Below are 23,367 nucleotides of genomic sequence, written 5' to 3'. Positions count from 1 at the left end.
CTTTTTGTAGTGCTGTCCTATTGTAATACACCAAATCTGAACCTGGCTTTGTGGCCCACTTTGCCCACTTTTTTCCCCCCTAAAGTATATTTTTGGGCTTTTAATGCCTTTAATTGATAGCACAGTGAAGAGAGAGACAGGAAATGGGGAGGCAGAGAAGGGGAATGACATGCAGGAAGGGGCTGCCTGATGTGGGATTCGAACCAGGGCCGCCTGCAGCGAAGACTATAGCCTCAACATGGGGCGGCAGCTCTAGCAAGTGAGCTAAACGCTACCCCCACTTTGCCCACATTTTGATCAAGACTTGATTCAATTCAGTTTTGGTGTGGACCTGCACAAATGCTCAGCAACCCACTTGGATTATTCAAAGACTAGAACAACATAAAACATGACAAAACTATGTCAACTCTTGTTATATATTTTAAACATTCATCTAATAGGAATAGAGGAAATACAAGAGGATCATACAGTAGAGTTCAGTTGGCTGCATGGGGGCTGAACCAGGAAACCTTTAGGCCACACAATGGCCCACATACACACTCTACCCACCACCATGCAAGCAGGGTTTCTAGAGCTCTTGATGATTGCCCCTTGGTTATCCTTCATAAAGCATATTTCAGGTTTTTCACCAGTACAGGTCAAATAAAAAAAAAAAACACAACTCAGACAGATTGTGATGGGTTTGAAGGGATTAAAGCTTGAGAGAGAAGATAAATGAGAGGAATCACAAGAGGAAACACACAAACATTCTTGTTTAAAAAGAAAAACAAACAAAAAACAGCTTGATGTTGCTTTTTTATCAAACGTGCATCACTGTTGACAGCACAGAGTAAAGGCTCAGGGTGGGCGATAGAGGGTCGCATGTGCCACTGAGATTATCACCTCTAGAGGGGTGTATAGTATTTAGGATGACCTTACATAAACCCCTTCAACCCACCCTCAACCCTCCCATCCCCCAGCCCAGACATGTACAGTAGCAGATTCTGTTCTAAAACTGTGATATTTATGGTACTTTGACACTGGTGAAGAGACGTAATTCATTATCTTCTATCTTACCTATCTTATTCTATGTTACCTAATTGTTGTATTGTTTTGGGGACTATGGATGTAATTTAGCACATGTGCTAAATCCGGTGTATTTACTGTGGGTACTCTAGCACCCCCAGTGTCCATTAATATGCATTGTCCCGATGAAATAAACAAACAAAGTAAACTAAAGTTATTCTACTTTATTTCCCCTCTGTATCCGAAATGCTCTGTTAGAGCTAAGGGACTCTTTAAGGCCTCCTTCTCTACCTATATCTTGGTGTAAACAAGACAACCGGTCACCATTTTATCAATCATTTCATTCCTTTCCTTAATATTGTGTTCTGTTTTCAGCTGTGATCAAGTAATAGTTCTCTTGAGTCAATTTGGGTGTAAAGAAGTTGCTGCAGGTGAGGCTCAAACTCACAACCTCGGCATCACTCTGCAAATTACTGTCTTATAAGTACCGCACGCTGACCGATTGCGCCACTGGAGCTCTTCAACAGAAGTGACGTGACGGCTCTGAGCAAACACACTTCCACATGACAATGGAAGTGTTGCCAAGTGGACATAAAAAGTTGTCTGTCTGGCTTGGATGCAGTTGTCGTTCAATGCTTTTAACTTTGAAAGCCAAACTTGTCCAGCAGTCTTGTGCGCAAAGACCTTGTTGCCATCAGTGCAGGTGGATTTCCTCTAACTTTAAAAGCCAGAAAGCACTTTACAGGAAGGGCATCAGAGGGGTTGATAACTTTGTTGTATAATGTTGCTGGTGCTACTTGCAGTGCAAGGCTGGAGCAGGGGCAACTTGAAAATTTTAAGCGTAATGACAAAAAAAAAAAAGTATGACTTGGACAGTGTTGTGTTGACCGATATATTCAGTGTGAGGTATTTCGAGGAGTGTATTGTCCTGATTCTGATCATATGTAAAACTTCTCTGCTCCAGGTGAGGCTCGAACTCACAACCTCGGCATCACTCTGCAGGTTACTGTCTTATAAGTACCACGCGCTGACCGATTGCGCCACAGGAGCTCTGCATTGTTGCAGGCAAGTTCTACTTCAGGAACCACATGCGAATAGACAAAGCATGACTGAAATATAGAAAACATCTGTATCAATTTTACACCACAGGTCCTGCACATATTCACAGAACAAAAATGTGCTGCAAGTAACACAGACAACAACAAACATGTTGTGAGCCTGGACGCTCTTGTTCAAGGCTTTTATCATCCATTAATGAGCATTTATGATACTAGTGATTGGTTCACCCAAGACAGACTTTAGTAGCAGGTCTGAACTGAACTATTTGCACTGTGTTTAATTTGTTTGCTCATGTTTTCTAAAGCTGCAGTGTCACCACATGTGTAAAACTTCTCTGCTCCAGGTGAGGCTCGAACTCACAACCTCGGCATCACTCTGCAGGTTACTGTCTTATAAGTACCGCGCGCTGACCGATTGCGCCACTGGAGCTCTTCAATAGAGGTGATGCGACGGCTCTGAGCAAACACACTTCCACATGACAATGGAAGTGTTGCCAAGTGGACATAAAAAGTTGGATGTCTGGCTTGGATGCAGTTGTCTTTCAATGCTTTTAACTTTGAAAGCCAAACTTGTCCAGCAAAGACCTTGTTGCAATCAGTGCGGGTGTATTTCCTCCTAACTTTAAAAGCCAGAAAGCACTTTACAGGAAGGGCATCAGAGGGGTTGATAACTTTGTTGTATAATGTTGCTGGTGCTACTTGTAGTGCAACGCTGGAGCAGGAGCAACTCAAAGATTTTAAGCGTAATGACAAAAAAAAAAAAGGTTCAGTACTATTATGTTTTATTGAAAAACCATTGACTAACATAACAAAAAGTTAAGCTAAGCAGTAACGCGTAGTCAAGAAGATCCAGTCATTCATTAGTACTATTTATTTCATGACTTGGACAGTGTTGTGTTGACTGATATAGTCAGTGTGAGGTATTTGGAGGAGTGTATTGTCCTGAATGATCATGTGTAAAACTTCTCTGCTCCAGGTGAGGCTCGAACTCACAACCTCGGCATCACTCTGCACGTTACTGTCTTATAAGTACCGCGCGCTGACCGATTGCGCCACAGGAGCTCTGTATTGTTCCATGCAAGTTCTACTTCAAGAAACACATACGAATAGACAAAGACTGACTGACATATAGAAAACATCTGTATCAATTTTACACCACAGGTCCTGCACATATCCACAGAACAAGCAGATACAGAAATGTGCTGCAAGTAACACAGACAACAACAAACATGTTGACAGATGGACATGAATCAGTTGTGAGCCTGGACGCTCTTGTTCAAGGCTTTTAACATCCATGGATGAGCATTTATGACACTAGTGATTGGTTCAGCCAAGACAGACTTTAGTAGCAGGTCTGAACTGGGTCTTACTATTTGCACTGTGTTTCATTCATTTGCTCATGTTTTCTAAAGCTGCAGTGTCACCACATGTGTAAAACTTACCTGCTCCAGGTGAGGCTCGAACTCACAACCTCGGCATCACTCTGCAGGTTACTGTCTTATAAGTACCGCGCGCTGACCGATTGCGCCACTGGAGCTCTTCACTTTTGGCTCTGAGCAAACACACTTCCACATGACAATGGAAGTGTTGCCAAGTGGACATAAAAAGTTGTCTGTCTGGCTTGGATGCAGTTGTCGTTCAATGTTTTTAACTTTAAAAGCCAAACTTGTCCAAGAGTCTTGTACACGTCTTCAACAGGACCTTGTTGCAAACAGTGAGGGTAACTTTAAAAAGTGTAATAACAAAAAAAAAGTCTTCAGTATTATGTTTCATTGAAAAACCATTGACTTAAAAAAAACTTAAGCTGAGCAGCGACACGTCAAGAAGATCTAGTTACTCATTTGAACTATGATATATCAGTTAATTATTTTATGACTTAGACAGTGTTGTGTTGACTGATACGGTCAACTTGAGGAGTGTTGTCCTGAATGATCATGTGTAAAACTTCTCTGCTCCAGGTGAGGCTCAAACTCACAACCTCTGCATCACTCTGCAGGTTGCTGTCTTATAAGTACCGCGCGCTGACCGATTGCGCCACAGGAGCTCTGCATTGTAGCATGCAAGTTCTATTTCAGGAATCACATGCGAATACAACGCATGACTGAAATATAGAAAACATCTGTATCAATTTTACACCACAGGTCCTGCACATATTCACAGAACAAGCAGATACAGAAAGTAACACAGACAACAACAAACATGTTGACAGATGGACATGAATCAGTTGTGAACCTGGACGCTCTTGTTCAAGGCTTTTAACATCCATGGATGAGCATTTATGACACTAGTGATTGGTTCAGCCAAGACAGACTTTAGCAGCAGGTCTGAACTGGGTCTTAATATTTGCACTGTGTTTCATTTATTTGCTCATGTTTTCTAAGCTGCAGTGTCACCACATGCGTAAAACTTACCTGCTCCAGGTGAGGCTCGAACTCACAACCTCGGCATCACTCTGCAGGTTACTGTCTTATAAGTACCGCGCGCTGACCGATTGCGCCACTGGAGCTCTTCACTTTTGGCTCTGAGCAAACACACTTCCACATGACAATGGAAGTGTTGCCAAGTGGACATAAAAAGTTGGCTGTCTGGCTTGGATGCAGTTGTCGTTCAATGCTTTTAACTTTGAAAGCCTTGTCCAGCACAAAGACCTTGTTGCAATCAGTCCAGGTGTATTTCCTCTAACTTTAAAAGCCAGAAAGCACTTTACAGGAAGGGCATCAGAGGGGTTGATAACTTTGTTGTATAATGTTGCTGGTGCTACTTTCAGTGCAAGGCTGGAGCAGGAGCAACTTGAAAATTTTAAGTGTAATAACAAAAAACAATTCTTCAGTATTATGTGTCATTGAAAAACCATTGACTAACACAACAAAAGCTTAAGCTGAGCAGTAACATGTAGTTACCAATTGCGCCACTGGAGCTCTGTACATCGGTACATCTGTACAAGAGTCTTGTGAAAAAAGCAAAAAGCTTCAATCTCTCAGTAATGTTGGAAATCCATAGATTGACATCATATCAAGTATTGTAGGTTGACCAGTAACACTAAAGCTGTTCTATGTACCATTACAATGGTGGCAGGTTGCACCACAGGAGCTCCACAAGAGCCGCAAAAGTTCAAAGACAAGTAGAATGAGCACAAGCCGGGATAGAAAACATCTGCAAATATTCACAACCCATGCTGCAAGTAGCACAAATAAAAACTGATGTGTCCTCTAGTAGTGGACGAGAAGATCAGAACCTGGCTAGGACACTTCTGTTGTTAAAGCAAGTGCTTAGCATACACTTGATAATGCTTATTGCAACACAAGTCAAACATATTGTTCGCAGGAAATCCAGCTGCTCCAGGTGAGGCTTGAACTCACAACCTCGGCATCACTCTGCAGGTTACTGTCTTATAAGTACCGCGCGCTGACCGATTGCGCCACTGGAGCTCTGAAATCAAGCACAATGGAAAAATAATTCGGTATCACTATTGATCAACATCACAGAAGTATTTTGGATTAAAAGGAGCAGCTATATAAAGCTGTTATATCTGCAAGTCATCCGATTAAATTATCATGATCCATCAATTTATTCTGTTACTGAATTGTTTGTAGATAAAATTTAGATTACTCAGATATTTTTCTTAAAATCAAAGTTAATAGAAGTTAGTTTCTTTCAAATCAACACCCAGGGACGTGAACCTATAAGGATACTGGATTAAGACTATTTAGAAAGAAGAAGAGTTAAACTAAATATTAAAGAATACATACAACACATAATGTGGATGGCAGTAAGAAAGGTTAATTAATTGCTCATTTGATTTCTCTCTAATGTTTAGAAAAGCCTCCTGAAGCGTGAACGCGCCTTGTTGTAAATCCCTTTTATTTCTGCCCACACCGATAATCCTCAAAGCTCGTTCTCTGCGGCTCTGCATTGTAATCAGCTCATTCAATAGGAAAGCAGCTCTCTGTATGTCCTGCACGTAACGTGACTCTTACTCAGTGTGTAACACAACAAAGGGCAAAGAGTGGTGGAGTAAATACAATTTAGAAACAAGGATTCATTGCGTAGGCTGCACGAGGACAGACATTTGTTAGTGCCAGTGCACCTGCATGAGTGTGTGTGAATTGTAGATTACGGTAGCTTAGAAAGAAAAGAAAGAAAAGAAAAGAAAGAAACATGCAAAAAAAAATCTACATTTCAGACTAACCAACAAAAAGACTCAAACTTAAAATAAATTTAAATTGCACAATATAGGTGCCCTCCTCCCATCAGTAGTTTAGATCCAGCTCCCCACAGATATAGGCCCATTTCTCAGAAGGCTTGCCAGCACTGCTTCCTGTCCCAGCAGCAGCAGGAGGAGGAAGAGGAGGTTGGTGTTAATGTTTTGCAAAGTTGTAACCAAGCAACTTGCAACCAAACCTGCAGTAAGAGGAAATATGTTCTCCACTATTCAGACACACACAGGATTGATTTCTTCCCATTATAATTTCAATGTAGTCCCTAAATCAAAACTATTTGTGAGGCTGTTTGCAGGTTCATTGGAGCAGAAATATTAAATAAAGTGCACAGTGGAGTTGTTAAGGTTTTGCTATAGTGGCCTGGGAATTTTCTAATTCTAACACAAAACAAAACATTGTGCACACACTACTTCATATGAGTCTTGTCAGCATGAAGCCTGCTTTCTGTACTTGTAGATTTTGTAATATTCAGCATCTGCTATATGTTTGCATGCATCAAATTTGGAAGATAAAGAAAGCCACCTGTGTGTTTGAAAGTCTGTGAAGTAATATGCAAATAAAAAACACGTGTATTTTTTTCAAGACAATTGAATTGGCACAAAGATAATGGCGAGCAAACTGAAAGCTCGGCGTGGTTTCATTTCCCCCAGAGATTCTCAGGACATCACTTGCAGCTTCTGTCAGCATCCGTTAACATGACGTTCCCAGAATAGCTGCAGCTTGTTTTTTAATATCTGATTCCAGGTAAAAACGAAAAGCTTTCAACCTGATACACTGGAATTCATTAGTGTTTTGTGTTTGCACATCATGCCGCCACCTCAGTGAATTCAAGGTGTTAGCCCCACACACTTCCTGTATTTCATTATTGTTAGAAGTTATTTGCACCATCTCAACTGACATCTCTCAGCTGGAAAGTGATTAATAATTGGTTGATATGCCCTTGGTTACATAGATCTGTTTCTATAGTTATGAGGCAGTAATTATATAGCCTACTTTATTTTTCTTTTATTCGCCACCTGACTAAATGTCAGATTCCATCCCTACCACACCCAGAAACACCTGGCCAGGCTTGTATGGGACATAAATATGATCCTTCTCCTGAGCTCTATCCTATGTGCTGTATCTTTTCACATCAGGCAACCACATTGTTGCATGGACTGAATGTTGTGGTGAGCGGTGGGGGCGGTGAGAGATGGTGGTCAGATTAATCTATCAGAGGTTACTGTTGACTGCAAAGAGACCTGGGAGGTGTAGGGGGGGAGTAAACAACAACTGCTGCACCACCTATGAAAGAAAGAAGCAAGAGATGACAGGGCAACACAATGCAACTGCATGCAGCATTAGTAGGCTACGTATCAGAGCATGATGTCTTCCTCCATACAGGAGAAGCCTCATTCAGAAGAAACTCAGCAGACAATTGCAGCAAATTCTTCTCTTGACTCTCCTGACTATATTAGTTTCAGTGACAAAAGGCAGAAACTCTGACTCAAAAATTATGCTTGCTCTGCCTCATTTTTTATCTTCTACTTATTTAGTTTAATTTCAAGCTATTAATTCAATACATCAAAAAGAAACAAATATTTGTGCATCAGTGCTGGATTGCCTGTCTGGAGCAGTTCATGCACGGCACTGGAAAGTACCTAACTCTCACATTACCTCAGGCCTTTTCAGTATCATAAACATCTGCACTACTGATATCACAGAGTTGGTCAAACAGAGAAATGCACCGAGAAAACATATGGACATTTCTAATTTGACTAAAATTTAATAATTTAATATTTAATATGTTTAGTTGTGTGTGACAGCTCTTAGCTCAGGCCTTAATAGAAGCAGTTTTCTAAATGTAATCTTAATTTTCTGTTCTGAGGTACTCTTTTACAGCTCAAAAACTGTTAATAACTGTATACACTTTTTCATTTCATAGGGATTGCTAGTAAACATAATTTTATTATTATTTGGGGGATTTGAAATTAGCCTATAATCAAAAATTTCAAAGCACCAGTTAGTGCAAAAGCATAAAAAAACAAAACAAAAACAAAAACAGAAATGCATTAATACACAGTTCAATCTGGATAACTGGCATTGTGTAGCCTACTTTAATATCCAGTGGCGCCGCCAGCCGGAATCCTGTACGCACTGTGCGTACAATTTTTTTCATAGGTGGAAAAAAAAAGAAGCAATTTTGTTTATTTTGAGCGGGTGTGATAAAGACGCTTGTTGTTTGTAACAGGCTAAACGTGCTGAGTTCATTGATTGTTAAACCAATCAGTGGAAGCCTAACGTAAAAGCCAGTGATTGTCGTTTACATCATGTCATCTGTCTCTTTTTGATTTCTGGCGCCTATTACACTACCGCTATGTGATGATTACGCCCGGTCCAGTATAGAAATGTCAAAAAGACAGTTGAGCCTTTTCCAGGCATTTAAAAAAAAAAAAGAGAGATCCAAACCCACGATCACAAACACGCAGCAGAGCAGCGATAATGAAGGTCTCTCCTCTCTAGCTCCAAACTCACTCGTCTGCACCGCGATTATGGACTCATAAGTGCCGATTCCAGGTTGAGCCCCCACTGGGGGAGCCTCGGCCCATCAGCTGTGTGTCTGTGGGTATGTGTAACCCGTATGTGTGTAGCCTGTGTGTGTTAATCTCTCACGCGCTCTGTTAAGATGAATCAACACAAACCGCTGCAGAGCGCGAGCCTGGCACAGAGGTGCGCGCTCTGGCGCATCTGGCACAGTCGGTTAACGGCACCGAAAGGAAACTGGCTCAGCTCCGCGGCTATTTCGCGTCCGACGTCTATGTTAAGCACATGTTGTTATTGATATTGTAGCGTCCGACCCGACGTAACTACAACAACATAACACAAACTTATCTGACAGCTCTCTCACTTTTTCCTCTGCTCCTCCTCACTCACCTACACACACTGTCTTCCTCACACTCACCCCGGCCCCTCAGCTTCTCATCCAACCATACGCTACCTGCCCGTACACATTCACAGTCAGTCAGGAATCACACAACTTAAACATCACAACAACATTACTGCGGGGTCGCAACAATATTTTCAGTTGTGCAGTATATTATGACAAGTCCCATTGCTACGTGGCATGATAGGCACAGCGACCCTCCCCCCCCCCCGAAAAAAAAATTGTTGCAGCCTATTTGCCGTTTTGTGCGTACATTGAAATTGAATCCTGGCGGCGCCACTGTTAATATCCATCACATTGACTTTTCTTCAATAGCTGTCAGTGTGGCATTTAAATCAGTAGCCTATTTAATGCTGAGAAACACAGTAAATAGCTTATGTAACCATTCATATATATTCCCTAGTCTATGCTGTCACTCGATTTTTATAAAACCTTGTAATTAGTAGGCTACTACAAGCCTGTAGTATCGGATTTCTACCGGGGCTGCGCTGAGCTCTGCAGGCCTGTAGTTGCTTGGCATGACCGCTAGGGGGCAGTGTGCGGCCGGCCGGCGGAGCGGCGTCTCTCTGTGAGTCGGTCGGTCAGTCAGTCAGTGACCTGTCATCCAGCAGCAGCAGCGGCAGCAGCGGCAGCCGCAGCCGCAACAGCAGCACCGTGGGCGGCGTGGGGACAGACAGAGCAGCCGTTGTGCCTCACACAGAAACCGGGCTTTCAGTGACTGATATCTCACATCTACTTGTCACGTTAACAACGCCTTCGTCAACATCTGAAGCTCGCGCTTCATAGTGAAACTACTCTTCCTCGTGTCCTCGTGATGCGTGGCGGGGATAAGTTGGGAAGGGACCGGCGTTAGCATCTCACCGGAGAGGAGAGGAGAGGAGAGGAGAGGAGAAGAGAGGAGAGGAGAGGAGAGGAGGGGGCTGCCTGGACCCGGGGCTGCAGGAGCCGGACTCAGTTGAAGGTAAGCGGGGAAAGCAGTTGGTGTTACCCCGAGTGTGGTCGCTTGACACCGGCTGTCATTGAGCGCTCAGCTCGGCGTGAAGGCGGAAACAAGGAGCTGTCAGCATCTCACACACACGGTTGTAACGGCGCTGCAGCACATGGGGGTCTCTCTCTGGGTGGGGTCTCCTGAGGTGTGTGGGAGGAGAGGGGAGGGGAGGGGGTGCATGGGTGTTTGTGTGTGTTATGTGTATTGTGATGTGTATTTGCATGGAGACTTTTGCACATCTGGACTAACTTCGAATTTTTGAAGTTATAATATTAATTTGAGGAGTGAAACGGGTGAAGGAGAGAGGTACAGGTGTACGTGTAGCCTACGCTCTCTCGCAGCAGGGCCGTTGCAAGGAATTCTGGGTCCCCTGAAAGAATACTAAAGTGGACCCCTGACTTTTCCACTTTTTTTCTTACTACGTATGTATTATCATTTTTTATTTAGCCTACTTTGTTTTGATGCTAATGCAAAATTACTATGAGTATTAGTCAGGGTCTTATGCAGAATAATTCAGTCTACTACTGGGGTTTTTTGTGGGCCCTACTGGGCGCTGCATGGGCCCCTAGAATTATCATCACCTTTCTCCCCTATACAACGGCCCTGCTCACAGACACAATTTATTGATAGAGAGCAGAGCAATATGTGTAGTTGCATGCACATAAAGGACATGTTTGCATCCACTCACTCTCACACACAAACACACACACACACAGGTTGTGAGTGTGATGAATGGATTTCAAAGTGCTGCTTGGTCCGGTGCTGTGGAGATGAAGGGGTTTGTGTTTGGGTTGCTGGCTGCACAGAAATCCCACAGAGACAATTAAACTACTGACCCGTGCCATCAAGGATTTGTTTTGGCTTCCTGTTTGGAAAGATGGTAGGAAGCAGACTTTTGGGCCAGATGGCAGGAGCACACACACACACACACACACACACACACACACACACACACACACACACACACACACACACACACACACACACACACACACACACACACACACACACACAGACATACACACAGAAATACACATACACACACCTGGAGTAGCCGAGCGTAGAGGGCTCAGGGCTCAGGGTTTGAACCTGTGAACCTGCAGTGCTCAGTTGTGTGTGGAGGCTCAGTGCAGAGGTAATGGAGTGTAGAGAAGTGAAATCAGTGAAGATTCATATCCACACACACACACACACAGATGCGTGTTTGTAGCTGTAGCGACCTTCCTGACTCCAGTCTTTGAGTTATAACTTGCACTTTTTAGTGACTGGATTCTTTTCCAGCGCTTCAACCTTGGCTAACACAATGTAATGGAACTTAAACAACCGTAGAGCATATCCACTGATTGAATGTTTTATTTTGGAGGGAAGACACATCCCTCTTCCTGTTAAATATCAAATTTTACCTTCTAACTTTGCATCAGCAGGATTTTTTGGCTTTCTATTGTCAATCTTCAGCTGTTTTATGTGTTTTTAGGAACCAATTGCCGGTGAATGGGCCTGAGAGATTTGGCAAAACACGTAGAAACATCTCTCATTTTGACATGTAAAAGCAATTGAGATAAAAACAGACTGATGAATGGGATCATTATTGTGATTGATTTGTTTTATCATGTTACAAAAGAAGGATTTTAACACTTTTAAAAATATTCATTCTGCTGAGACTGGTCCCGTAATCCAATAAAACACACTGACTGACTCTAGATTGCAAACTGAAAGTGCTTCACATAGTGTGAAGAAGACACCCAGTAAAGGAACACACCCACCCACCTACACACACACTCATGCACACTCTAAACAGGAAGTCGACAGCATCCTGGAAGATGTTTCATCCGCCGCGAGCTGTCACTCGCTGCAGTAGGCGTCAGTACTAGGCATGGTGGCGTTGTGCAGGTGTGTTTTTTTATCTCTTTGTCTCTCTTCCCTTGGCACGGCGTCAGCGAGGTTACCGGGTTAAGCGTGTTTGAACAGGTTTTGATCAGAAAGCGGCAGCGACAATAGCAGGTTTATATCTGGGCCGCTGCTCTCAGAAGAGCAATGCACCTTCATGTTTATGCGGAGCCCTCCGCTGGGTGCATCAGGGTGGAAAACTGGTTTGGTTTTTTACAGGCGCCCTCCAGCATTTTCACAATGCATTTTTCATGGCAGCGCACACGCACGCCCAGGAGTGGATCTTCTCCAGTGCCTACAAGCTGGGCTGTTTATCTTTTCCCGTGTTTTGTGCTGTTCCTTGTCACTGCACCAGTTGTCAAGACGTCTGTGGCCAGTAGTGACGTGTACATCAGTAAAAGCAGTATCTCAAAGATCTTACACAACTTTAAATCGCTGTTCATATGAGATTTTAATCTTTTTCTTCTTCTTCTTGTTAGGACATATACCCCACGTTTAATGCATGTCTAAGACAGCACTAACTGAGAATTAGTACCTTTAAAGCAGAAGTAAGCGGAATGTTTGTGTTAATATAAGTCTTAAATAGTTATATCTTCCGACAGCAATCACTTATATAGAGTGTTTGGTCCGAAACACGGGTCTGTCAGTCACTCTGCTCTGCTGTAAGCCAAGGAGAAAACTTTCCTTGTATCCTATAACCAGTGTTTCCCCCAGAAAATTTGTTAGTTAAGGTGGTGTCTGACCTGTTGACGGGGGGGGGGGAGCGGAGCTGTCGACGGGGGGGGGAGCGGATCGATCGTCGGGGGGGGGGGGGCGCGCTATAATATAATTTTTTCCAGCCCTTCAAAGTGCAGGAAAAACGCAGTTTTTATTTGGACCTAACCAACTGCTGATTGGCGGGCGCTAACCCTAACGTGAGTTGGTTAGGTCCAAATAAAAACTGCGTTTTTCCTGCACTTTGAAGGGCTGGAAAAAATTATATTATAGCGAACAATGGAACTGTGTATTTTTTTCAGGTAAAACCTCTTTTAGGCCGCGAAAATAGGCCGTTTCTTTGGGTCTGTTCACAACACTGTATGTTGTAAATCTCTGGGCAGGGCTATGGGCTGGCGTTGCTAACGGGAGGAGTGCAGAGAGTCTTCTACTGCAATTAAAGTACTTAGGGGCTATTTGTAGATCATACAACCCCACTTTAAAAAATGCTACTATCCCTTTAAGTCACAAATTGAACAACACACACTAATGTAAAACAGAGAAAATCAAAAGACTCTTCACATCCTGTTAAACCAGTAAATCTTTGTGTCTTTAGTTGTGTGTTGGGTGGTCCAGACTGAAATGTTTTCTAGACTATTGGATGCACTGCATTTAAATTCCATACAGACATTTACGGTGCCTAGAGGACGAGTCTTAATGACTTTGATGTTGACCCTGACTGTTCCTCTCCATGAGGTTGATATTGTGGCCTACCCACTGGGTCGTCATGAAATGTGGTGCAGATTTTCATGTGTTTGGAAGTTATAACAACCCTTATTTAAACTTGGAAATATATTGAGGAGCAACCTCATTTACAATATAGCCGAGACACAAAACATTTGAGGACAAAACAAAACACAAAACGTTTGAAAAGCATATCTGAAATACCAAAAAGTAAAAGTGACAAAGATACACTGAAAACAGAGAAGTCTAGTTAAAAACAGGAGCAGTTGGAAGGTGCAGTTATGGATTTAAATTGTCCTAAAAGCGTGGGAAGTTTCAGATGGTTTTGCAGAGTGTTCCAGGTTGCAGGTGCACAGTAAGAAAAACTGGACTTTCCAAATTCAGTGTTAACAGAGGGAACCTGCAGCGTGAGCCAGTCCTTTGAATGTGCATGATGGAGACTTGCATTAAAAGATACTAAAGAGTTAATATAGGATGGTAAGAGACCAGCGAGAGCTTTATAAATAAATAAAATCCAGTGTCTCTCATGCCTGTTAGATAGCGAGGGCCATTCAACTTTAGCATACAGGTCACAGTGATGAGTGTTGTAGCTGTTGCCTGTAATACATCTCAGGGCTGAATGATATATGGTGTGAGTTGTAGATGATGCATGCCTGTATAAATTGTCTCTATAATCTAAAACTGACATAAAAGTTGCCTCATAAGTTTCTTCCTGCAATGAAGAGGAAAGGATGATTTGTTTCTGTAAAAAAAAGCCTATTTTTTTGTCTTAGTTTAGTGACCAGTGATGTTTGAAAGTAATTTTGTCATCGATCCAAGTGTGGTCGATTTGTATGTTTTTTCATGTGGTGCCACCCTCAGGTTATATCCTGTGGTGTATTGTGTTTTGTGAGATTTAGCACAGTTGCAACTTTGTGGTTAGTTCAGCTTCATCCTGCTGGGAACAAGACTGCAGAGAATGAGACCTGAATAGTGTTTGTGTTTTTTCATTGATCCAATAAGCTCAGTGTTCAGTCGTCTGTGTCAAGCTTCTCCGATAGTGAATACCGAGCAGTGAGTGAGTGAGTGATTTTGGATACAACCATTATCTGCATGCTAACATGTAACTTCAAGGGATAGTTCAACATTTTGGCAAATTGGCCCATTGCCATAATCCCTGTAGTCATAGCAGTAGGTTCGTTACCTTTGATTGTCAGTGCAAGCTATTTTTAGAACGGCAGAGCAGAGCTGTGAGCTGCTCAGAGCTACACTACAGAGGCTAATGGGATTTCTTGGTTTCCCTCATCAAACTCATCAAATACACAATCCAACAACTCCAAAACGCTGTCGTGGACAAGTTGTGAGCTGCACAATCACCACGCTATGAGATAATAACGGAACATTACGAGACAGAGTCGTTTTAGAAGTAAATTCATGCGAAACCACTGATGCGCGTTGCCTTCAGGGACAGTTTTTCAGCAAGCAGACTCTGTATTTACCTCGAAAACGGCTCAGTTTCGTAACGCTCTGTTATTATCTTATAGCGTGGTGAATGTCCAGATCACAACTTGTCCATGAAAGCGTTTTGGAGTTTTTGGATTGTGTATTTGATGAGTTTGATGAGAGAAACCAAGAAATCCCATTAACCTCCGTAGCGTAGCTCTGAGCAGCTCACGGCTCTGCTCCGCCATTCTAAAAATAGCTTACACTGACAATTAAAGGTAACAAACCTACTGCTATGACTATAGGGATTATGGCAATGGGCCAATTTGCCAAAATGCTGAACTATCCCTTTAAAACTGTACAAGTTTGAACTCTGTTGCTCTGAAACCAGCAGCACGGTGCAACTTACACTTGTGATTTATTCACAGTAAAAACTGCACAAAAAAATAAATTCATTAGAAGAGATTTGTGAAGCTAGGCGCAGAGGTTTCTGTGGTTACTTTGCCATGATCTTGTAGCTGCTGCACATTAAATGTAACCTGCAGATCTGCCGTGCGTAGTTGTGGTTTGACAGTGACATCATACCTAGCTATAAGCTTCTTCAGACCCTTGATCGTTTCATATCACAATCAACAAATCAACAAACTCAGACCTGGGAAACTTTGAGCTGCTACATGAAAGATTATCAGCGTCTTGGCTGTGACTCTGCCCTGATGTTTTTCTGACTGACAGGTGAGGGCAGGAGTAATTGAAGCTATCGTGCAGTTAGTCTTACTCTCCGTCACCCAAAATGCAAAATAATGAAGATTTGACCTGATCCCCAGTGATCTGGAAAAGGATTTCTCTAATCCCCCATCTCTCTCTCCCTCTCTCTCTTTGCATCTCTCCTGTCTCTGTGTCTCATCATGTCTCTTTCAGTTTTTGTGTCACACTCACTTTTGTTCACCATGACGCAGAATCAAAACCAACATGGCCTTATCAGACTATCAGAGCGCTCAAGCAAATCAATAACAGATGATAAAAGAAAATACAAAGCAAGTTCTTCATACTTGTGTCACTTTACACCACAAAGTGGGAAATCAAGTATTTCTATATTTCAGGACTCACCAGGGTCATTTTTTTTAAACCTGTATTTAGTTACATAACATAAGGATATATTGTACTTATGCTTATCTTCTTGTTAACATCAAGAATTAATTAAATCCACCCTCTGTGTTTAAAGTCTCACACCCACTACTGTGTTGTTGGTTTAATTTTCCTTTTCCAGCCTAGAGATAGAGACAGAAATAGAACGGCTGCAGGGATTTAAAAAAAACAGCACTGCACATCAGACAGATTGTCGAAGGTTAAACTGTGGCTGGAGGATCACTGACTTTACAGTGGACACACGGGTCACCGGGAGGTCACGACTGGATCATTTACGTAAGGGTGCGGGGTGATGGATAATGAGCAGATGTACAGTTGTCGTGCAGTTACTTTGAAACATCCATCTTATGAATGTTAATAAAATCCAAACTAGGTTTCAATCTGCCGGACTGGACAGAGCTGTTGACAGAGCTGGGGAAGTTGCTTCTATTTGAGTCAGTTCGATATTCTTGTGCAACTACAAATGGCTGCACAGTGCAACCAGCACGGAGATCTGAGAGAGACGTGACCTGAAGCAGGTAATTCATTTGAAAAGGTTGTGGTTTTACAGATAAAAACAAAAACATGACCGCGCTTTAACCACTGCGCAATAATCAGCACCCGGTTCAGCTGTGTCTAATACCTTTAGCTCACTTTCTCAGCTGTTGGTCTGTTGCTATTTTAATACTTCCCCCACCACTTTTAGCTTTATTTTCATGTATGACAAAGAAAAAGTGCCAAATCCTAACATTTGAGAAGGTACAATATTTCAATATTCATCCAATTTTCATTGAAATGCCTAAAAAAAAACCTATTATCAAAACAGTTTATCACTAGACAAATTGATAATGATTGTTACATTTAGCCATCACTTTCATTTCACAATTGGAACATTTATGCCTTTATAGTTGTTTATTCATTCAGCTCATGTCTAACTGTCTGCTACATGTTCTATGAACTTTAACAGTATTCAGATGTTACATTGTTATCTCCATTTTTGTACATAAATTGAACTCCTGCATGTTAACATGTTTTATGTATAACTATGAGAAATGACATGCCAGGAAGTCATGCAGTTTTCAGTGATAAGATTGTTGGTTGTATCTGATGCATCTTTGAAAAAAAAATCAAAATATGAAACAATGGCGGTCAAACGACTGCAGAAATTTTTCCCATTAAACTTTTCTTTCATTTTGCCTAAAGAAGCAGTCAAAAGAAAAGAGATCAGATCTTTATCTTGAACTCGGAGCACAAGTCGTGGATGAATAGCAAACTCCTGTCAAAGAGGAATTTTAATCTGCCCATTATGTGGCGAATACTCGTCTCCAAACTCTTTTTCAGTGTCGGTTTGATGACAAAGATGTCCCATGGCCAGGGTTGTCCCGAGGGACTCCACAGACCTCTCTGTGATGATGCTGAATAACTCCTCTCTGTTTCTTTGAAACCACAATTATGACTTCCATTTTTTCCTCTGAGTATTCTTTTCAGAGCCAATTCCCTCTCCCCCCGGCCCCGCTATCGTACCCTAATGTGGCATCTGTGGGCAATTACCATTAACTTTTCATACAAGGCCAGCCAACAGAGGAAGCTGTTGTATTGGAGTTCACAGCATGGGTTTACTGGCTGTGTGGAGGGATGGCAGGAAGGAGTGATGGTGGGAGGGATGAATGGCTGCTGAGGAGGCCTATTCATGTCTCCAGGCGAGACCGTACTTGACTAGACTCTTATTGTGATGGCAACCTTCCTGTCACCACACAGCTAACACAAAACTGCTCCATATGAGGGTCAGCTGAGCTGTCCTCTTTGTCTCCTGTCCTGCCTGTCAACCTCTGTCTTTCCATGTCTGTTTCTTTTTTACTGCATTAGTTCATATTTACCTCATCGTCTCTAACAAACAGTTTTGTGTTCTTCGGTGGCAAATTTAAGCTACTTCGAGAGTCGCCGGGTTCACTGACTTGAATTACGAGACAAAACTGATAAATTAATGAAGTGATTCGAACAGCATTAAAGCTGATGCAGTTTATATTTAGGCTCATACATAGTGTGATAACATGAGTGGTTTCTGTGACCTTTAAACTTACAGTATGTAGGATAATGAGAGGATGTCCTGTCATTACCATCAAATGCACAACAATTGGCCAGTCTATGCAGTTTGTTAATTAGGCCTACAGTAAACACAACACAACTCCGCCCATACATCTTTCCCTGAATGAGGGAATAAATTAGCTCCATAAAATGCTTCTATATAAAAGAAAGATAGATATTTATATAACTGTACTGTTTGCAAAATGAACTGGATCACTTATAGTTTTGAGTCAGCGTCATTCAGTGTATTTTCCCAATAGCCTACATTCTGTAACATGTATAAGTCATTTTTTAAATTGTTTCAGTGACGCATTTTACCACAAAACCATTGACTCTGTGACAGAAGTGCTTCACACAGCAGCTGTGACCCGAACCTGTCTGATGACATAACTTTATAGTATTTTCCGCTTTTTAATCCGCACAATAAAAAAACATTGCATGATTCAGTTTGTGTGTGATTCTTTATAAGACTGGTTTAGCTGAATGTTTCCCCCCCTGACAGACAGACAGGAGCAAAAGAAAGCTCACTAATTAACCACACGGCTTTACAGGGCAAACTCAGAAGTTTCAGGCCATCCACTAAGTTGACTGCAAGTTTTTTGAAGCCACCATGACAGTCCGTGGGAAGCAGTTGCTTGTGTCCATGGGAGTAAATCAATATACTAGGCTAGTTGTGTGAAAGTTTGCGATTAACTGTAGAACAAAACATCTCTTAAAAATATTTGTATGCACGTTTGTATCTGGGTTTTTTTTGAGCTGAGTGAAGTTCAGCCAGTAGTATTTTTTTTTAGTAAGAATCAGTGTCTGTTCCTGTTGGTTAGCATACTGGGTTTACTACTGTACTCTAGCTAATTAGCCAGCAAATGAATTAGCCCTGTGTTAGCCAGCAAACCGCCAGATGCTCAGCTATGCTAGCATTGCTAACAGGACAGTGTTCCTCTGAGCCTCCAAACCTCTGGCTGATGTTACAGAGATACACCCATCTTTATAAACAGTCTTTGTTCCTGCCGCTTCCTTTTTGACTCTTTCAACCGAGCGCTCCCAGTGACCCTACTAAGACCTTTGGCATAAACATGATAATCCTTCTTTAGCTGCTACAAACAGATATTGCAGGAATTGATGTGAAGGGAAAACAAAAACACTGAACATTTGGCTGATATGTTCTATGAGGTCATTATGTTGATAAGAAATGTAATGTTACTTTATAGACTCGAACATCTTGTTGTTGCAAACCAGTGATTGATGAGCGATATTTAGCTTCTGTTCTCTGGCAACTTCCCTTGGATAAATATCACGCAGTGAGTAATTCAGAGTGGATTTTCAAGTGTGGTTGTTCAAAGTGTTGTTTTCCCCGAACTCATTGAACAGCAATGTTAATTCTGCGAATGTGGTCAACATGTGGTCGATCAAGACGTCTGTTATCTTTTCTGCAGTCTGGTACAAAGTGCTTCTTTAATACTACCTTTAGTTTGAAGTTGATAAAACCTGTGGTAAACACGGGTTCATGTTCACTTTTGATTTGATGGTCATGCTAGTCTTGAGTAAAAACATGCTACTTGGTACATGGTATTTAAGTACATAAAGACTCAAAAAAGACTTGACCTCAATTACATAAACCTCATAATTGCAACTTTAGTTTGTCTTGTTTTTCTTTGGAGATCTTCATGGATGTTTTGGAAGTGAGTTTGTAGTCATTGGCGGAGCGGTCAGCCAGAAGGTTGAACATGGATTTAAGCAGTGATGCATCATTTAGAGATCTGCTGTGTCTCATTCAGCCTCCTGTATGGTTGATGAGAGAGCGCTTCATCCCAGATGTAAACGTTTACTCCTACTTACTCTAAACTCGCCATATTATTCCATATTATTCGAGCCAATGTGTTTTTACACAACAATAATGTACAATATCTGGGAAACTGCTCCAGAACAGAGGAAACTGCATTTTGTCCTCAACATTAATCTATTGCAGAGTAAGGTGCTTAATGCTGACAGTAAAGAACAAAATAATGCCAAGTAAAAGTAAAACAAGGAAAGTAAATAATTAAAATCCTTCCACTGAAGTCTGCAGTCTGCTTTTGTTCAAGCAGTGTCTCTTTTGGTAAAAAGGGTATTTGACAAAAGAGATAATTAATTTTGTATAAAAAAATTCACTGCAAGGTAAGAATAGCATGCATGTTTGAAGTTGCTTTTTATGACATAGCCACTGATGTGTTCAAGTGCTCTGGCAGCACAGCCAAATCTGTCATGTTTGAGTTCAATATGGATCATAAAATGAAAAAAAACAAACAAACAAAAAACCACAGAAACAAAAACAGGGTGAAAGGAAGAGGCATGAGAAAAAAATGCACTTGACATTATTCCTATATTTCTATGTAACACTGAAGTAGAATGCCTTTGGGCAGCCATTTTAAAAATGCTTAAAGTTAGCAACACTAACAGTTGATAATATTACTAACATTATGACTTCTTTGTGTCTAAAGATGTGACATGGTTGCTAGGACAGTTGTTTCTGGCTTAAAGTGATCCGTTTGCTTCTGATAATAAATAATTTGTGCTCATATTCTGCTGTTGCTTTCTAGCTAGTTAGCCAGCAACACTGTTGTCTGTTGACAGTTTTGCCTGTGTTGCACCCATGCTACATTATGGAAACATAATTACTGTGGCCTATTAACAATGAGTGTTGAATCAGGTCTCTTTTCTGATTATCACCCATTTATAAAAATAGCAGTCAATCAATCAATCAATCAAAGGTAGCCTAAAGGTAGTGCAACATATCTGCAAGTTGTTGATTTACATCATGGCTTGAGGTTTTGCTTTTATACACTATAAATATCAAGTGACAAAAGAAAACGTCCAAGGCACTTCTCTAGCAAAAAATAAAAAGCCTTTATTAGGATGGGTATTTCATGATGAAATGGTTGAAATACATCAGCACCAAAAATGGAGACTGGGATACAACCCACCCATAAATATTAAGTGAACCTAGGCTTTTTTCCCATTGTTTCTTCAGTTCTCAGTGTTTTGTGTTGTCCACCTGCTGTTGATTGGCTCTGAAGCAGTGTGAAACAGACAGCCAGCCCTCAGTCTCAGTTTCTTCTCCAGAGGTTTCTGCTCATTAGTTTCCACTTCTTTCCGATTTGTTCTCCATCTCTTTTGCCCTTTTTTTTTTACTTTTGATCTGAGCTTCTTCTCCTGGCTCGTCACTTCATCCCTCAGTCACCAGATGTCCTCTTTGCTGAGAAAAAAAACTCTCTGCGATCCTTTTGAGACCTACACCTGGCACAGGAGCTAAGGACCATTATAGTCCCTCTCGTGGCATTTGCGGCAGTCGACTGTGCCATGAGGTGCTGGAGCAGTTGAAGTGATGAATGGCAATGCTGCCTTTTTGTTTGGGGAGATTTTCCATCAAGTCGTTTCTGCCAGACTTTCTGTAGCTGCCAGTGAAGTGTTTCTGCTAAACCTTAAAGGGATAGTTCACTCAAAATTGAAATTTCACTCATTATCTACTCACCCTCATGTCGACTAAGCGCTGGGAGAAGTTTCAGAGTCCTCCATGCCTTCTCTGAGTTACAGGGGGGGTCCGTGCAGCAGTGCACTGCCATATGACGGTCGCAAACGGGGCTCACTTTTCTTCGTCCAAAAAGACACACCAAAAAACATCCAGATGCCTCCATATAGTGCTCATCTGTAATGTCCCTTTTGTATTAAATCCCCAACATGGGAAATTGTTCCGAAAAAAATTAAATAAGTATATGTTTCAAGCTTGTTTGTAGTGGAAGCTCCCAGTGTCTCAGTTCACTGCTTTGCCTGTGTCAGTGCAAATCTTGCTTGATTTGCATTGACACCCAGTTCACGGCTCCGCAAATCGCGCAAGATTCTGGCAGAGCAACACTGGGAGCCTCCGCTACAAACAAGCTTAAAATATAGGCACGGTTGACTCTGAAACTTCTCCCAGCCCTTAGTCGACCTGAGGGTGAGTAGATAATGAGTGAAATTTCTATTTTGAGTGAACTATCCCTTTAATCCCAATCTGATTTTCATTTTACTCAAGCTTTTACGGACATGCAATCCAATCTGAAGACATCTTTATAAAATATTAAAGAACCTGTTTAATGATGTTGAGGATGCAGAAACATTCATGCTGCCTTACCAGTATAGGTATATTATCACTTGATCAAATTACTAGGGTTTTTTTTTTTTGGCAAATATGCTAAATGTGCAGTACATTGTGGCACAAATCAGTTTATGTCACTAATGTGTTGACAGCTTGTTCCAGGTATTGCAGCTGTAAGGCTTCTGTTTAACTATCTGCTCTGCACAAAACAATGAGCATGCTTGTCCTTATGAGTCAAGTGAAAGTGTGAAAACTGGCTTCAGGTAACATTAAGCTGTCAGTCATACTGATGTGCAGACCGGTGCTCTGTTATCTCTGCAGCTTCAATAAAACCAAACTTGCGTAATTGCTGAGAGGCAGAAACAGGTAAACTGATGCAGATGTTGTGCATAGACAGACAGACAGACAGACAGACAGACAGGGACTCACGCACTCTCTGCATGCATAGAGGTATGAATTAACAAGCACAAACTCATGCACCACACTGTCCCGCATTTTTCAAAGCACGCAGCAAGCCCACACACTGAAACTATGCAAATGGGTGTCACATGTTGTTTAGACATGTATCCGTGAGGTTGCCGACTGTTTTTGATCGAGAAGGGGAAAAAAACATCTCTTCCACGGCCATCTTCCTTTTCCCTCCACAGTATCATGCTGTTTATTCTCTACTTTGCTGCAGTGGATTTCCGTTAGATTTTTTTTTTTTTTTTTTTTGCTCATTGACTTGATGCAGAGTGTCTTTGTACCCCTTTGCTCCTTTCATCTTCTCCCAAAAGTCCTTTTACTGCTTTGTTCATCTCTCCATCTGGTATTGCAGTTTCCCCCTGAATTATACCAGACAAGAAACAGTGCAGAGCTTGTGGCCACAGCTTTAATATCATGTTAACACCGTGGTACAACACAAACCAGCCATAATGAATGCGTAGCCTACAGGACGTTTGAAAAATTTCAATGTGGAAATATTTTTCATGCCATCAGCACCGACTGTGAATACTGAAATCATTAGAGATGCCAGGCAAAAGCTACCTCCAGGTTTTATTTGATGGCAAAGCTTCGCAAAAAATCATACCAGCGTTCCTGTGCAGACTACTTTGTCAGACATGTGT

At 41.7% G+C, this 23,367-nt stretch overlaps 1 protein-coding gene and 8 non-coding genes across 9 annotated transcripts in view; 1 reads left to right on the top strand and 8 right to left on the bottom strand.

The window, feature by feature from the left end:
- Nucleotides 1–1,428: 1,428 nt before the first annotated feature.
- Nucleotides 1,429–1,522, bottom strand: trnai-uau (transfer RNA isoleucine (anticodon UAU)). The gene is made up of 2 exons: nt 1,485–1,522; nt 1,429–1,464 (listed from the first exon to the last, which is right to left on the bottom strand). It is a non-coding gene; the product is annotated as a tRNA-Ile (tRNA).
- Nucleotides 1,523–1,961: 439 nt separating this feature from the next.
- trnai-uau (transfer RNA isoleucine (anticodon UAU)) lies at nt 1,962–2,055 on the bottom strand. Its single transcript has 2 exons — nt 2,018–2,055; nt 1,962–1,997 (listed from the first exon to the last, which is right to left on the bottom strand). It is a non-coding gene; the product is annotated as a tRNA-Ile (tRNA).
- Nucleotides 2,056–2,399: 344 nt separating this feature from the next.
- Nucleotides 2,400–2,493, bottom strand: trnai-uau (transfer RNA isoleucine (anticodon UAU)). The gene is made up of 2 exons: nt 2,456–2,493; nt 2,400–2,435 (listed from the first exon to the last, which is right to left on the bottom strand). It is a non-coding gene; the product is annotated as a tRNA-Ile (tRNA).
- Nucleotides 2,494–3,031: 538 nt separating this feature from the next.
- Nucleotides 3,032–3,125, bottom strand: trnai-uau (transfer RNA isoleucine (anticodon UAU)). Its single transcript has 2 exons — nt 3,088–3,125; nt 3,032–3,067 (listed from the first exon to the last, which is right to left on the bottom strand). It is a non-coding gene; the product is annotated as a tRNA-Ile (tRNA).
- A 381-nt stretch (nt 3,126–3,506) lies between these two features.
- On the bottom strand, nt 3,507–3,600 carry trnai-uau (transfer RNA isoleucine (anticodon UAU)). Its single transcript has 2 exons — nt 3,563–3,600; nt 3,507–3,542 (listed from the first exon to the last, which is right to left on the bottom strand). It is a non-coding gene; the product is annotated as a tRNA-Ile (tRNA).
- A 413-nt stretch (nt 3,601–4,013) lies between these two features.
- Nucleotides 4,014–4,107, bottom strand: trnai-uau (transfer RNA isoleucine (anticodon UAU)). The gene is made up of 2 exons: nt 4,070–4,107; nt 4,014–4,049 (listed from the first exon to the last, which is right to left on the bottom strand). It is a non-coding gene; the product is annotated as a tRNA-Ile (tRNA).
- Nucleotides 4,108–4,475: 368 nt separating this feature from the next.
- trnai-uau (transfer RNA isoleucine (anticodon UAU)) lies at nt 4,476–4,569 on the bottom strand. Its single transcript has 2 exons — nt 4,532–4,569; nt 4,476–4,511 (listed from the first exon to the last, which is right to left on the bottom strand). It is a non-coding gene; the product is annotated as a tRNA-Ile (tRNA).
- Nucleotides 4,570–5,397: 828 nt separating this feature from the next.
- On the bottom strand, nt 5,398–5,491 carry trnai-uau (transfer RNA isoleucine (anticodon UAU)). The gene is made up of 2 exons: nt 5,454–5,491; nt 5,398–5,433 (listed from the first exon to the last, which is right to left on the bottom strand). It is a non-coding gene; the product is annotated as a tRNA-Ile (tRNA).
- A 5,498-nt stretch (nt 5,492–10,989) lies between these two features.
- The window catches only part of rhbdf1b (rhomboid 5 homolog 1b (Drosophila)), a 58,640-nt gene continuing 46,262 nt past the window's right edge, over nt 10,990–23,367 (top strand). Inside the window, exon 1 of the mRNA XM_085760744.1 lies at nt 10,990–11,074. The gene's annotated coding sequence lies outside the window, so the exon portion shown is untranslated. The remainder of the gene's footprint in view (nt 11,075–23,367) is intronic.

Source organism: Trachurus japonicus, chromosome 19, assembly GCF_045865225.1.
Source record: "Trachurus japonicus isolate A0001 chromosome 19, Traja_1.0".
Classification (NCBI taxonomy): domain Eukaryota; kingdom Metazoa; phylum Chordata; class Actinopteri; order Carangiformes; family Carangidae; genus Trachurus; species Trachurus japonicus.
This window is presented reverse-complemented; position numbering and strand designations above follow the sequence as displayed.